Genomic DNA, 17,251 nt, shown 5'->3' on the forward strand with positions numbered 1-17,251 from the left:
ACCAATCCTACTGCTAATCAATAGTTTTAATTCTGATCAAGTCTCAGTGGTTACACATAGATTCCAAATTTTGTATTGGTATTTGCTAAATATTCATAACCATCATTGCAATTTTCTTGGAAGCAATCAGGACTTACATTTTATACTAACACTCAAAACTGAAAGTGCTGAAAAGCTGTCTTTTAAAGCCAAATACAAATGCTTAATGAATATCACATTAAGAGGTCACAATTGTGCTTTTAAAGATTTTAAAGTACACACAGACTTCCTTAAGACATAAACAACACGAAATACCTTATACAATCTCCCCAGAAACTTAAAAAATAATCTTCAATATGGCTCTAGCTGGGACTCTCTGTTTATAGTGTCTATGAAAAAAATATAGAGTATGATGAAAAATTGTTTACAAACAGACAAACATCTAAATATGCTATGCTTACGTTTGCCTCTATTTAAAATGGCAAGTCTTCACAAAAAGCTAATAAAAGTAAGACTTTTTAAAAAAGTCCTCCATAATGAAAATTAGCTAAAATACTAAAATAGTGACATACTTAAGAGACTGTTTTTTGTCCTGTGAAAACATTAGGAGATACATTTTTTTGTTTTCAGTGTAGCCCTTTCAAAATGTAGTGTTCAGAATAACATATTCTGTACTAGTGATATTAGATTCCTGTCAAGATGAGGAGCAAGGCAACTGCTTACCAGGCTCTGAAAGAACCTGCATTTCCATGCACACATCTTCTATCTGGTTAACAGTTGCTTTTCTTCATAAATCAATCTATTGTTGTACTTCATAATGAGGAGGCAGATTTACTGCCTTTTACCGCCTTTTCTCACCATCGGAAAGATGCCTATTTGGGGAAGAGACCATTTCTCTTCTTCAAGGGTGTTTAGGATTAGGGAGGCAGGGGCAAGGGCCTTTAACATCTGCTCCCTTCAAATGAATGACACCTCTAGTTCTCACAGCTTGGACATTGAAAAGCAAGCACCCTCAGTTGACAAAATTTTCTAACTTGAAGAGGCACAATGAAATCACATCTCTAAAACACACATTTGGGTTTTGGGAGTTAGACAGTAAAACAGAATTAACATGGCTAATATGGTCACCCAAATGTCACACTATCATAGTCAGGGTCAGGAAAATAGCAGTTTAGAATAAAAACCTAGGATCCAGCATCTTGAATTTTCTCCAATGCTGAAAACAAATAGAAAGTACTAACTAGTAACACTTTCATCATTTGAGTCTCAAATGTACCAGAAGAACACAATAGTTTACAACATAGAGTTACAGACTTCTTTTTAAATTTCTATTGTTTTTCCCTAAGGGAGAAATATTTAAGAATTATGAACTTTGGACTTTTGGTTTAAAAACAAATAAAAGGCACATACAGCATCTAATTCTTAACCATCTGCCTTTTGAAAGTACACATACACATAGACATACACACTCACCCACTCACTTCAGTCAGGCTTAACATTCTTAGCAAGTAAGTAGATCTTGATGGAACAAAAGAGAAGCTTCAGTATTCATGATTCTACTTTTGGAAATGCAGCTATCTTTATATAGGTATCATGATTCCTACCAGAAAATGAAGTCAACCACAAATTTCAAACAAACAGACACAATGCAAAACAAAAAAAGAAAGGCAGGTACTGAATTCAAGAAGAATCTCTCTTTTTCTAAAGAAAACTAAATGATGTTTTCTGACAATGAATATGGAATATTGCCTAGGATGCTAACACTTCTTGTCACTTCAGGCTATTTTTTGTCACTTAAGCAATGTTTTTTTGACAGTTTTACAGGCTCCTATCCCAAAGACTTCAGTATTTATGGTCTTTATTCTCTTGGCTTTCTGCTCTTATCCACTGGTTACTAATCACTATTTAGTTTTTTGTTTTTTTTTTTTTATGGGATTGAAATTAGCTCTAAGGTTGTCCTTTAACAATGGCAGCTTAGGACAGCACCGGCTAAAGGTCTTCTCCTTGGCCTCTTTCTCACTGTCCTCAATTTTCTTTTCCTTACAGACAACTTAATGAGAGCCCAAGATCCACAGTGTTCAATTAAAGCAGTAGCACCAATGATTTACTGCGTTCCTAGTGGATGGTTTGGAAATGCTCTGAATCAATCCTCAGAAACACACTCATTTTCAATATCTCAAGAATGATTTAAAAGCCTAAATTTGCTTTTAATTCTTCAAAAAATAAGAGTATTTCCTATTGGCAAACTCATTATTCAGGAAAAATTTACCTCTACAAACCTTACAATAGGCATATATACAGAGGTTTTGAATATGTGTATGAGAAATTTCAACATATTTTATTTACAATATGCCTTACAAATTTCTTCCTACATAGTTAAATCTAGTTATTATCTTTTTTATCCATTACACATAAAAGACCAAGTGCTACAAAACAAGTTGAAGACACAAACCTTTTTTTCTACTTAATTACACTTAAATAAACATTACCAAGAGACTGGCTGGCGTTTACTTCATGAGCAGCGTGAAATGTGAACAGAACATACCATGTCTTCCAGCTGGTTACTAGAAACCTGAAAGTTAAATCAGTCCACAAAATGGTGTTTTCTTATAAATTAACCACGTGAAGAAAAACTAGAAATACTGGCATTATAATTTTCATAAATTTCCTGATAAGTAACATACTTTAAATTTTTCTAAGTATGGACCGAATACTATGGAGAGAGCTCAAGGAAAGAAAAGGGAAGAAGAGAGAAGAGAGGAAAAGAGGGAAAGGGAGATCTGAAGGAACAGTAAAGCCCCACTAATGATCATATAAAATATAATTCATTATGGACTGAAAAGAACTTCTTAGGATTAGCTTCTGTCTTCTTTGAAAGACATTTCAAAAGGAAATGTATTCAAAAATGATATTTTAAGTTTTAGCTATCATCACATCTAAGTAAACACAATATATTTTACCCTGTCTAAAAAAATTAGTTTATCAACACTAGCATTTACATACAATTAATTTTCCTGTTTTACATAGCAACTATTTGGACATTGTGTGGTTGCACTTAATTTACAAAGACCTACAGGACAAAACCTCCTTGAATACAGTTTTAGAAAATTTTATTTCCACTGATGAATGAGCAGAGAATGCTTTCTGATATTTCAAATATAAAACTAAATAACCGTCATATTTCTTTAGGAAAAAAATGGCAGACATTATTGCCTATGTGTAAAAATTGAGTAAAACCAAATGAATGCTATGTTCTTTAAATTTTGTATTTAGATTACATTTCACATATATTACCCAGAAAGCCAACCAAAATTCCACTTAAATAGGTTTACAAGTATTAAATAAAAGTTAAACACATGTAAGAATTTACAGTTAGAAATTTTTAAAAATTAACAAAACATTTCAGTATACAATTAAGTGATCATTGATTTTCATCAATTATAATTTGTGGTTAGAAGACAAGGGTTGTTAGGTTCAGTTTGCAGTGTATGCTCTTATGCCTAAACACATGTAAGTGGATACATTATGAATGTATGCCTTTTCAAACTATGATAAGATATAATTATAAAACATGAAAGAACAGAATTATGTTGTTCTGAGTTAAAAGATTCTTGTCAAATTGTTACAGTTCTTGGAGTTCTAATACTTCGCTTCTCTAAGGAAATAAGAGAAATTATTTAATAAGACATCCACGAATACAAAAACTTCTATTTCTTTAATGTGTATTTTAAGAATTTACCTACAGATAAAATCTATGAGTAAATTCTTAAAACTTCTGAAGTTAGAAGAGAAAGATAATAATTTGAAGGAAGAATGCCTATCAGGGCTACATTTATATAATGAAGTATTACAAAATCATGCCTCCTATTTCTCAACTTTATCTCTAATTTTTCTTAATCAGATTAAAAATGAGATATGTAAATTCATTATCTAAAGTTGCTAAGCTTTTCCTCAATTCTTCCATTAATTCTTCTATAAAAATCTCTATGTTTTTTCCTTGTTCTATCACTCTCAGAGCACCCATGCCCCAAGTGCCTTACAGACCATCTTATATGCTACCTTCCCTATGAAGTGACTGCTCACAGTTTTAAACAGCTGGCCTTTAAAAACCAGAAATATAGCAAACAAAGAAATCATCTCACCTCTTTCAAAAGCAAACACAGTGGCCCTCAGAAATATAGAAGTGGCCCAAAGTTCACATGTATCAGCAAGGAATTCAGAGTGGTTTTAGTGAGCCTCTCAAAAAGAAAGCAGTCTACTAGGGCACTCACATGCATATTTAGATTAGATTGGCAGTTTAAATGACAGCAAACACATGGTCATGACTTTGCAATTACTCATTTAACACACACACACACACACACACACACACACACACACCACGCCCTCACACACACTAATCAGAAGCAAACATCCACCCCGAACTGTTTCAGAAATAGCCTCTTTCATCTGATAGTACTACATGTGCAGTAAGGACATTCTGCTAGGGAGATCAAATGTCAAACACGTAACTCAGCTAGTTTACCCAGATCTTGAACAACATTTCTTTGTTATTCCAGAATATATTTCTAATAGAAGTCTGATATCAAGATCTTCAATAACTTTCCTGCACTAGTCCAAAGAGTTTCATAAAGTACAGTTAAGACATTACTATATAAAGGTTCCAAGATCTCTTTATCTAATGACCACCTTAACTGGAGGACCTGCCCCTCCTATCAGTCATAGCACACACTTCTATTCTGTAAACAGGGCAAAGCTACTAAGAAGGATCCTCCTCCTCCTCCTCTTCCTCCTCCCTACTTCTTCTCCTCCTCTTCTTCTTTTTTTTTTTTTTGGTGTAAATCCAGGTTGATAGCATTAAAAAGTGAGGCATTAACATAAACTTTAAGCTCCTATTCATAACTAGAATTTAAGTAACACTTTCCTGTAAGTAAGGAAAAGAGAACACAGAAGATACAATATACCTGCAATACTATGCTGTATTTATGTATATGTTCTAAGATGTATTAGTAAGAAGCTGAAAGTGACAGAGGAGAGTTTATAAAAGATGGCAAGCGATTTTGAAACAATTATGTATTATTTTGTATGAGTTTTACAACTTAATCTAAGTATCAAATATTTTATAAACTCCAGGTTAGTAGGAAGGTAAAGGGAAGAGAATGATAGAGTGGTTGTAAACACAGGTTCGAGAAACAGAAGACCTGGGTGGAATCCAGTTCAACCACTTTGTAGTTATATGACCTTAGGTAGGTAATATAATCTCTCCATGTCTCAGTCACATCATCTCTCAAGTGCAGCAAGGAAATTCATTATGGTACCATTTCATATGGTTAGCATGTAGATAACACAGTTTGAACAGCACAGGGAATAAATGACAAATAGTGGCTACTACTCATATTAATAACTGTGAAATTAGGATATTTAAAAATCATAGCTACTTGGGTGACAGAAATCAGGAAGATTGTAGTGTAAGGCCATCATGGGCAAAAACGAAAACAGAAAAACACACACCAAAAAAGAGACTTCACCTGAACCAACACAAAACTGGGCCTGGTTGGTCATATACATCACCATGCCAATGTAAGAATCTTAAATAGAAAGACTGAAAATACAGTCCAACCTGGGCATACACATGAGACTCTATTTAAAAAACAACTAATGCAAAAATGGCTGGAGTCTCCATTGGTATAGCACATGGCTAGTAAACACAGGCTCTAAATTCAAAATCCCAGTACAAAACAAAAAACCAAAAACCAGACTTTCCAAGAAACACAGCATTTAGATTAGTCCAAATTTTGCTTTCTTATAAACATAAACTTCTGAAGTTGGGAGCTGAAGAAATTCCCAGTTCAATGCTGACATACATGACATGGATTCCAGAAATGACTGCTATGCAAACAGAAAAAAAAAGAGGAGAAGTTTAACAAAAGACAGTTAATCTAAATATAAACCATCTATAGGCAAGAGATAGTTATTGAGAGTTCAGAGGAAAAAGAAGTGAAACTCATTAGGGAAATCCCATTAATTTGGACTAAGAAGCTTCTCTTGTACAAAATATTAAAGCACTGATATCACAGTTCTGCTCTTTTTATTAATATACATTAGTTATGCAGGGGTATATGTCATTTTGACATATCAGTGCAAGGATACAGTGCACTGCAATGACTCTGTTCTTGACAAATCATTTCAATTTTACAAATTTACACACTTCTGTCATAGATTAGCTTGTCTCAGGAATAAAAAGACAAAAACAAATGAATGCCAACTGCTTAATGGAAGAAATATTTGTCATATAGGAGTTTTCTAATTTATAAAACATATAACAAAAGAATTCTGAGGTGGCATGAATCCTCACACTTAATTTAAACTCCTTTACTTTGACAAATTAAGATTGAGTAGACTTTATCATATAACACCTGCTCATGTAGCATCTATCATCAGTGTCACTCGATTTCTCCTTTTCCTTAAAAATAACACAAAACCATTACATACATTCAAATCCCCCATTTTCAGTAGGAGGTTTTGATTTATTTAATTATTTATTTAATTTTTGGTATTAGGTTTGAACTCAGGTCATCATGCTTGCTAGGCTGGCATAATACTGCTAAGTCATACCTTCAGCCCTCAAGAGGTGTGTGTGTGTGTGTGTGTGTGTGTGTGTGTGTGTGTGTGTGTGTGTGTAGATAGAAGTCATCAAATATGATGTAATTTAGATATGAGTATTTATCTAAAAGCTTTTTTAATATTCAGTCTGTACCTATCATTAAAATTTAATATAACCCAACAAAATCACCATCAATGAGATGGAGGTGTTGAACAATTACATTAGTATCAACACTACAGGCAAATTAAAATTACTTCCCATGGGATGAAGTTCTGATAAATTTCAATTCATTGGTTTAGTGAATCTTGAAGATCAAAAGTCCTGCATATGGCACTAATAAATCAAATAGAGTCATCAAATCTAGTCTGTTTTCTTTGGCTAAAACTGCAAAGTTCTACTTACATAGTCTTATCTACTCCTAAAAATACTCAGCCAAGCCAAATTTAACTCACTAAGAGTACAGAAAATATAGCAGTCGCCAGCTGCACCATCCTGGGGAGTTGAAACTTCCAAGATAGCATTGTGTGATGGTCGAGATTATCTGGACTATTCTTCTTCCTTACCATTTTAGATCTTACAGTCAACTAAATCTTCATCCAGAAAAGGTGCTACTTTTTGATACAGGCTAGAATGTTATAAATTCTTTTATTAATGCATTTTACAAGGAATAAATGTACTTAATTTTTATTTTAATAGCCCTAAGCTATTAACATGTACACCAAAGGTAAGAAAATGAATTCTCGAGAACCTCTTCCCTTTTCTAAATATTATCAAGAATTCTTGATACTATGAATTCTCTTCAGGCACTTACAGTCCAACTTATCTCTTTCTTATAAACTGACCCAAACCTTGTGTGATGGTATTATCTGAAGCAAGATGAAAACTTAAAACAAATCTGACCATCTCGCAGTTGATTTCCCTAAGGAGGCTATCCACAAATGATGCTATTTCATATACTGTCTACCTTAAAGAATATGTAAAAGCAAATAGTGGGACTATGGTATTCATTTTATTCTTTATAAAACTAGCCTTTATACTATATGCTAGGGACATAGCTCATTGTTATGAGTATGTGCTGTGTTTAGCATTCACAAGACCACGAGTTTAATCATAGTAACAAAAGACAACAGAAAAGTATTTCTAGCACTTTCAAAATATCATATATATTGCTAAAAATTTAATAAATCTCTAAAAATCATTTATGCTCTATCAAAACCACCATGAAGATATATCTGATATTAAGAGGCAGATACACTGTGAAGCTTACGAAGATACAAAACCCTGCATTGCACAGCCAAAGAGCTACGTTTTCCATTGTTTTGTAAACATATATAAAATTTGTATTTTTTTCTTTTCTTAATGAAAGCTGTCTAAAACCTGAATCTATCCCTGTTAAAATAATCGGAGTCAGAAGTGTTGTAATCTCAAGTTACTTTAAAAGGTTACTGTCACATAGTGATAAAAAGAATATTAACTCTATAATTCAAATACAAAAATAAAATCAAATTATACCTATACATATAAAAAAACTAGCCTCTACTTTGCCAATAAGTTTACAATTAAAGTTTAAATACACCAAAAATCTGTTATTAGTTCAATGGAGAACATATAAAGCAGTAAGAAATACATTCTTTCATGTCCAGAAGGATTTGAGAAAGGTTTAGTAACTTGTCCTAAAATGCTAATCTGAGAAGCAAAAAAAATTTTACCCATCATCTGACACCAACATACCCAAGTTGTAACAAATAAAAATGTCTAATACAAAACCCTTCTGTAGAAGTAAACTTTGACTTACCAAAAATAAAAATAAAATAAAAATGTCTTCAAGATTTGAGAACAAGTAAGCATTAGGTCCTGAGTTCCAATCTCAATACTGATGAGAACAAGTGGAAAGGAAGGAGGGAAGAATGGAGGAAGGGAGGGAGGGGAAAAAGTTCCTGTTCATTTAGAAATCTACCACATGTTGAGAACCACCATCCTAAACTACTATGTTTGAAAGTCATCTGTAGGAATTTCATGTACTACCAATTGACAAAGCATTCCATTTGAATAAAGATATAATTCTGATACCATTGTGAAGTGATAATTTTGGTCTGACAAAATCTATTTGAATCTCTCAATTTTTCTGGTTTTTATGGTTAAGATGTACTTGGGAGCAAGCTAGAATCTCTAATACCCAAAGTATTTAGATCTCATCTCTCTACTTCTAGTAAGACTATTCCATAATCCCCTAGATGGAAACCAAATTCCCATTTCCAGCTGCCCCTATTGCTGTATTTCATACACAGATTCATACTTAGATTCCATTAATCAACAAAACCCGAAGTGCTCCATGTGAAGATAGATACTTGCGATAATGCTACCTAAAGTGAAAAGGCGTTTTGCAATGAAAATCAATGAATACCAGAACAGCATTCCCAGTCAGCTGTGTTTAAGAAAGTCTGCACTGTAACTGAAGGAACACAAAGCAATGTTTGCAGAATTTTCAGAGGCACAGCATGCTGAAGAGTAGGGAGAGGACTACTCAAAAACTCCTCTGGTCAAAAGTCCCAAGATTATTCCTGTAAAAGCCAATAAACCCAACCCAATGTCTGACAAATTAGCCTCTGAAATTTTGGTGGTATGTTTTTGTCCTTTGGCTCTCTCCCCTCCTCTCCTCCCCCTCTCCTCTCTCCTCCCCTCTCCTCCCTCTCCCCCTCCCCCTCCCCTCTTCTCTCTTGGTTTGCTAAAGAAAGATCAACAAGGCGTTGGTCTGATTCCCGTCATCAAGATTTGTTTGGAGACCCAATCACTCGTAATGAAGCTTGCAGGAGTGGACAAAGCCTATTTATAAATGCTTTAAGCTGCCACAGACATCACTGCAGATGACAGATCCCATTCCACAGATGCCCCTAGCTCCTATTCTAAAGATGTGCTGGAATAATATAGTCCAGTGAATATCTGACCACACTGGATATTTCATACTCAAGAGAATTCCCAGTAAGAAATGTAGATTGATTTTTATGGCTATTACCACTGGTTATACTCTATGATGAAAACCAAGGCTATGTATGTATATATGTATATATGTGTATAATTTTACTCTCTCCATCACAGGAATTCTGTGTTATGATGGCATTTCAGGTCCTTTTTATGTTTGTTATTCCAATATGCTATACTTTGCTTTCTATATATGGTATTAAATATTAGCCACATTTCTCAATTCCTCTAGTAGTAGGATGAGGACGGAAAGAGTCCTTTTGACTTTGTACCCTGTACAGCAGAGGTCTTCCATCTTCCCACTAAAGACCTAGTAATATTTTAGACTTCATAGGTAGTATAGTCTCGGTCAAAAGCACACAACTATGACCATAAAAGCAGTCATAGGAAAAAATGTAAACTTAGCTGTGCATAGCTGTGTTTAATAAAACTTTATCTATAAAAACAAGCAGTGTGCCACACTGGCTCCCTGAGGTACAGTTTGCTGGCTCCCACTCTCTGGGTATGTAGCACAACAATGTCAAACTTCCAGTGGACAGGGGCTTGGAGAACATTGTTAAAATCTTATTTCTTGGATTTGGTTTGCAATATTATTTCCGTTGGCCTATTTTTGTTTAGAAATACTACAAACTGGCCTTTTGCAGAAGAAAACAAGACCTTTACTGACTTTATTCACACATTTATATAGTTTTTGTTCTTTTAAGATTTATGGCACTTAAAGAATTTTATCCCACATAAGAGCTATTTTCTGACCTTGTCAGAAGCCCAAATTGTGATACATTATACTGAAGATGGAATTTACATGACAGTTGTATTGTTGAATGTGTACAAATGAAAGTTTCACCAATACACTCTATACCAGATACATAGTTAGTTCCTTTGATATAGCAATATCTTTAAAAAGGCAATTGGGAAAAAGTTACCAACTCATAATTCCCAAGTCACTGGAAACTTCTAAAGGATGGCTACCCAGAGGTCATTGATTTAGCAAACACCATTCCTTAGTTGTCTCAAAAACAGTACAGGAAATGTATCCAATGCCTAATGTATGAAACTGTAACCTCTTTGTAATTCAGTTTGATAATATATATATATAATTCAAGCATTTAAAATGGGTAAGTTGAGATATCAGGACATTCATGTTCTATATGAGACTATAGGAGTGGTTTATTTTCATGGTTGGGAGGAGTTACATCTATAACTTTACCACCACTCACTATAATGCCCAATCAAACCAATAAACATACATGCGCTTCAAGTTCCAACTGATGTTTATGAAGATCAATGTTTTGACTCTCAGCTAGAAGACACTTCCCACAATAGAATTTTCAACCAATTGATTCTTATATAATCCTCAAAACAAACATGGATATTGAGTCCTGGTAAGAAATCTGTACTTTACTTGTTCTTTGACTAGTCTAATAAACAACAAAACTGAACAGTCATCACTAAGCACCAGGCCTATAATCCTAGCTACTCAAGGAGTCTGAGATCTGAGATCATGGTTTGCAGTTAGCCCAGGCAGAAAAGTCTATGAGACTCATATCTCCAATAAACTACTCATAAAAAGCCAGAAGTAGTGCTGTGGCTCAAGTGGCACAGAACTAGCCTTAAGCATGAAGAGGCAAAGGAACAGTACCCATGCCATGAGTTCAAGCCCCAGGAGTGGCAACAAAACAAAACACAACACAACACAACACACTGAACAGTCAGCTGTAAAGAAAAATCAAAGTTTGAGGGAAAATGGTAGAATGTGTCATTAAAAAAAAAAAAAAAACACCAGAAAAGTTCCTTTTGGCAGAGTCTCACACTGAAGAACAACAATAATGAGGTATATGACAAAAATAAAAAGCAAACAGAAGGAAAATATTATTAAAAAACAGGATCCTCCAGGGAGTTTTTTATAAGTTACAGGCCAGTGAATTGAGGAAAGTGCTATCGCAATCAACAACAAGGATGTAGGTTAGACTAGTTTATCTTGTTTTGGGGAGTGGGATATAATAACCTATCTAATGAGGTGTTTATCTGGGGAGGAAGATAACCCACTTTTTAAATCAGAATTCTCTAAATCTTCTCAAGCATCTCAGAATTATGAAGAAATAGGAAATTACATCGTCAAGAATTCTGAATGCTGCTGTAGAACTATTAGTCAATGTTTCGGCAACAATACTTAATATGTCACTACAACAAATACACACCAAGAGTGGCAGAAATGTATTTGTAATAGCTCATCTTACAACAGCTAAAAAGGTATTGTATCAGAACACCATTTATATCTGTGTTTTAGCACAACTGTTCCTCTGTATCCTTTCCACTTTCTTCCTTCTTTTGGTTTCCTTCTAAATTATATGGAGGGTTTTTTTTTGTGTGTGTGTGTGTGTGTGTGTGTGTGTGTGTGTTTTGTGTGTGTGTGTGTGTGTTGAAAATTAAAGCCTTTATGAACCTTAAAAGAAGAAAACAATTTTATACCAACTAATGAAAAGATACGCAAAATGTAGTAAATCCATATAATAGGATATTACAGTCACAAAAAAAAGAATAAAGTTCTGTTCATGTTGATGAACACACAAAGCACTATAACTAAGCATGGACCCAGGCACAAAACAGCACATTTTACTTAAATGAGTCCATGCTCACAAAGAATCCAAAATAAGCACATTTGCAGAAAGAAAGTAGGAGTGCTGCCTAAGGCTAGAGGCAAGGGGAAATTGGGAGTCAACAGCTGAAGGGCATGGAAATTATTTTGGGCTCAAGGAAATTGTTCTAAAATTGATTTCAGGGATAGCTGCATAACTTTGTGAATATAATTAATATATGCTTTATTAGTCTTACTGAGGTTTAAACTTTGGGTCTTATATTTGCTAGGCAGAGGCTGGCATGAGCCACACCCCAGCCCTTTTGTTGTAGTGGTCATTTTGTGATAGTATCTCACTTTTTGCCAGGGTCTGTGCCTAGACCATAATACTCCTGTCATAGCCAGGATGTACATGTAATCATACCCCACTTCCATTAAGATGGAGTTTCATGAACATTCTTATCCAGATGGTCTGAAACTGCAGTCCTTCCAATCTTAGCCTTCCATGTAACTGGGATGACCAATGTGTATCAATCACCATGCTAGTTATTAGAGTTTAGAAGGTGTCTCATGAATTTTATGCCTCGCTACCCTTGAATGAACTTCTGACGTCAGCATCCCAAGTATGTGGGATTACAGACATGAGCCACTAGCACCCAGCCCAAACAGTGCACTTTAAATGGGTGAATTATATTGCAATATAAGCAGTTACTTTTAAAAGACAAAACTGAACATATGTTCACAGTTGGTTTTCCTTTTCTTATCCTGTCTAATAAGACAATGTGATTCACTTCTTGAATTGTCCAAGGTTAGAATGCAATTAAGTCATGTATTCTTTGGGCATTGTGTAATACTCTGGCCCACTGATTATTAAAGAAATTCCTAAAATGGAAATGTTATGAGAATCAACAAGGAGAAATTAATGGTCAGTTTGGCAGCAACCTTTCAACTACAGATAAAATAAAATGTGAAACATTAGCCAAAGAAAATAGTAGTAGATTTGATAGTATTACATCAAGAAGAATACATATTAGACAAGTATAGTGAGATATTTGGAGGTAAAAAGCAAGGCAGCAAGTTTAAATAGTGCACAAAAAAGTAGAATTATTAATTTTTCTCCAAAGTTATAAATATGGATAGGACTTTAAAAGCAAAACTTAGTACATTGTCATATAGATTAAGTTGAAAAAGTATTAATGTAAATGAAAAACGGGGATGTAATTATATAAAGACCAGATATGATCAAAGTTTTGATTCTCAAATAATCCTACACTAATTGTTTTATATAAAATATCAGCAAGGTATATAGATATAGAAATTGTATGTGTCTTTGGTTGAATTACATTTGTACCTGTCTGAAATGTGTCAACACACCTAGTAAACAGTATTGGACAACCCAGATACCATCCCAGCCCTCAGGGACATACAATCTGTGGTTTAAAGCTGTCAGGCCTTTTGTTTCAGTACTTCACATTTATCAGGAATTATTCTGACATAAAAAAACAACCTTTCCAAAATACTTAGCTAAGAGTGAGCAACTAAAGTTTCTTTAAAAATACAAAAAGATGTATGAATTCATTAATTGGAGCAATAATTTCTATTGCATTAAGACAAATTAAGATGCTTTATAGAATGAGGTATAATTCACATGTGATTTATATGTAGAAAAGTATACAAATTTAGTTGAACAGCACAATTAATTATGTGTTTATGTATATATCAGATCAAGCTCTAGAACAGCTCACCTAACAACAATATTGGACAATGGTTTGTCAGGTCACAAGGCTAGATTTCTTCCTGGGCCCTATCTATTGTTTGTGGTGGTATTATTTGGGGTATTGTAGAATGTGGACAAGAATTCATTGTATATACCACAGAACTGAGAAATATAAGTGGAGGCCTAAGGAGGATGATCTGTAACACAGATCAAGATGCGTTGACCACATAAAATGCTTTGTTAAATTGCAAAAAAAAAAAATCAATACATAACCTAAAATTAACATAAGTAATGGAAGGGGTAGATTGTGATGGGTGGGTGAGAATGTTGAAAGGGAGGATATTAATCAAGATGCATGTATTCATAAACTGCTTTGTTGAATGGCAACTCCTTTGTTCAACTATTTAAAGATAATGAAACTATTCAAAAGAAGATAAAATTTTCTAAAAGACAAGCAAATTAATATCAATCATTTAGTTGGAATAAAATCCCATTAGATGACTGGTCATTGTGTGTAGTAAAGCCTAGCTACATAAAAAAAATTTTTTTTAATTGTTTGTGCCAATTGTGGGGCTTGAACTCAGGGCCTGAGCACTGTCCCTAAGCTTTTGTGCTCATAGCTACTGCTTTACCACTTGAACCACAACTCCGTTTCTAGCTTTGTTCTTTTTTTTTTTTGCTAGTTAATTCGTAAGTGTCTCAGTACTTTCCTGCTTGGGCTGTGCTGTTCTCAGATCTTGGCCTTCTGAGTAGCTAGGATTACAGGAGTGAGTGAATCACTGGTGTTCAGCCAGAACAGGCTTTCATAAGGCAGTGGTATTAAGACAGAGGAGCATACTTGGGTGATTCCTGAGGTGGCTGGAGTGCAAAGAGCTTATTTAAAAGGGTCCATGTCAGCCTGTAAAGAGCTCTGTGTGGAGCATTTCAGAAATTTGCATTTTGTCCTGTTTGCTATTTTTACAGTGGATGTATGGAAGGGGTGCTCACTAGTGGGAAAGATAGTATATTCCACTTAAATCCAAAATTATGATTTAAAAAATCCTTATAAAATATAAGTACTAGACTCAAGTAGAAATTCTAGACTCAACCAAAGGAAATAAAACTTAATAAAGGTAAATGTAAATTCCTCCATTTAAGAATCAAGCAATTATCCTGATTAGGAAAGGATGAAGAAGATCAGCTAATTTTATGGTGAAAAAAGCTCTTGGGGATTTTAGTATATTAAAACTGTATTAAGAGAAAAATTGGGCTGGGGATATGGCCTAGTGGCAAGAGTGCCTGCCTCATATACATGAGGCCCTGGGTTCGATTCCCCAGCACCACATATACAGAAAATGGCCAGAAGTGGCGCTGTGGCTCAAGTGGCAGAGTGCTAGCCTTGAGCAAAAAGAAGCCAGGGACAGTGCTCAGGCCCTGAGTCCAAGCCCCAGGACTGGCCAAAAAAAAAAGAGAAAAATTGCTATCAGTCATAGAAAATTAGCCTTCTACAACATGCATCTGTTCTTGACTTTGGTGCTATCTTTTAAAGATGCCAACAAGGTAGAAACAACAGTCAACTGATTATCTCTAAACTCTGAGGCTGTGAGAAGCTCCAGTCATGGTTTAAGAAAAGAAGATTAGCTAGAGACACAGTAGTTATCTTTAGTTTTTCTGAGTACTGTTCTTAGAAGTTCCTCAAGTTTTCTGAATTAAAAAAAATTTTTTTTAAAGTAGTAAGGCTTTACTACACACAATGACCAGTCATCTAATGGGATTTTATTCCAAATAAATGATTGATATTAATTTGCTTGTCTTTTAGAAAATTTCATCTTCTTTTGAATAGTTTCATTATCGTTAAATAGTTGAACAAAGAAGTTGCCATTCAACAAAGCAGTTTATGAATACATGCATCTTGATCAATATCCTCCCTTTCAACATTCTTACCCACCCCTCACAACCTACGCCTTCCGTTACTTATGTTAATTTTAGGTTATGTATTGATTTTTTTTTTTTTGCAAATTAACAAAGCAGTTTATGTGGTCAACATCAGACTTAATTTCTTTGCAACTCAGGATGCTTGGGCAGGATACAGAAACTTGGGAGAGGCCTTGAGGAGTTGACAGGAAACTAGTTATCTTGGGAGATTTCTTGAGGTATAGATTCCTTGCCATATGTTGATCCTTGTAACAAGACACCACTGACAAATCCCTTCCTCAAACCACCTATTGATTTCATCTAGTTGTTTTCTATATCCATCATCTGGGCTTTAGTGTAATAAAATAGTAAAATAAAATGAGAGAAATATAAGCATATATATGATACATACACACACACATATATATACACACTAAAGTCCCAATTTTCACCGTCAAGCATAAATTTCTAGTCATTCATTAGACATTTTTCAAATAATAATCAATATGTTTTTATACCTTTGAGGAAAAATATAGTAGCATACAGAAACAATGCTAATATTCAACAACATATGATTAGGTTTAAAAGTGAAAGTGATGAGAGACAGATAAATATAGGTCCTTTTCATAGACTGGTACACTTTCTCTTGCAAATATTAAGTGATATTATATTATCTACTGTGCCCCTTACTATGAAGATTGCCTTTCAATTTTAAAATCATTCAGTAATATAATACAGGTATGGGTATTTGGGGTTATATGCTACAAAAGGCTAATTACTGAAAACTCATTCAGCAGCTATACCCAATAAAGCTTTATTTATTTGCAGATTTATTTATTTACCTACTTACCTAACTTTGAAGTGCTGGGGCTTAAACTCAGGCAGGGTCTTATGCATGCGAGCCAAAGCACTCACTGTACTCCTCAGTTCAGCCCCTGGACTTTGTGTTTTCTGAGAGAGGGTTTCTCTATGTATGTAACTCAAGTTACATGCTGGCCCTGAACTTGGAATCTTCCATTCTCTCCCTCTTCTCAGTATTGGTATTACAAATGTGTACTACTACACCCAGCCTAACTACTTTCAGTTGCGTGGGAGAAGCAATACTACTTGGAAGGGGGAAAAGTGATTATTGACCCTATAAAATAATTAGTCACACATTTTTTAAACCTGCATCACTTAAGAAGAAAGGGTAAATATACTGTAAGACTACAGAAAAGGAGGGTAATAAAGAAAATGTTTTAACTGTAGCTGGAGATATACTTATTACTGAGATTATTAAATAAACTGGTTTTTATTATTTGACACTTTTCTTGAAAGCACTTAATCATTTGTTAATGTGAGTTGTCATTCCTATAAAGCTTCGCATGTAAAAAATATATAGTTATTTTAATTATCCTTTACAGCTATCAACTCATTCAATGCCACCATCCTGGCTTCTTTATAGATGAAAAAAAAAAGACTCAGAGAGTGTGTAAGGTGTCTGCCTGCACAACACAGGAGAGGT

General features: G+C 34.4%; 1 protein-coding gene across 3 annotated transcripts in view; it reads right to left on the minus strand.

Moving 5' to 3' along the window:
- Window positions 1–17,251, minus strand: part of Mllt3 (MLLT3 super elongation complex subunit) — a 268,951-nt gene that overhangs the window by 32,343 nt on the left and 219,357 nt on the right. The window contains exon 1 of one of the 3 annotated variants that reach the window (XM_048357906.1): window positions 4,122–4,266. The exons of the other annotated variants lie outside the window; for them this stretch is intronic. The gene's annotated coding sequence lies outside the window, so the exon portion shown is untranslated. Of the gene's footprint in view, window positions 1–4,121; window positions 4,267–17,251 lie in introns of those variants that run through there. 3 annotated transcript variants of the gene reach the window in all.

Source organism: Perognathus longimembris, chromosome 1, assembly GCF_023159225.1.
Source record: "Perognathus longimembris pacificus isolate PPM17 chromosome 1, ASM2315922v1, whole genome shotgun sequence".
Taxonomy (NCBI): domain Eukaryota; kingdom Metazoa; phylum Chordata; class Mammalia; order Rodentia; family Heteromyidae; genus Perognathus; species Perognathus longimembris.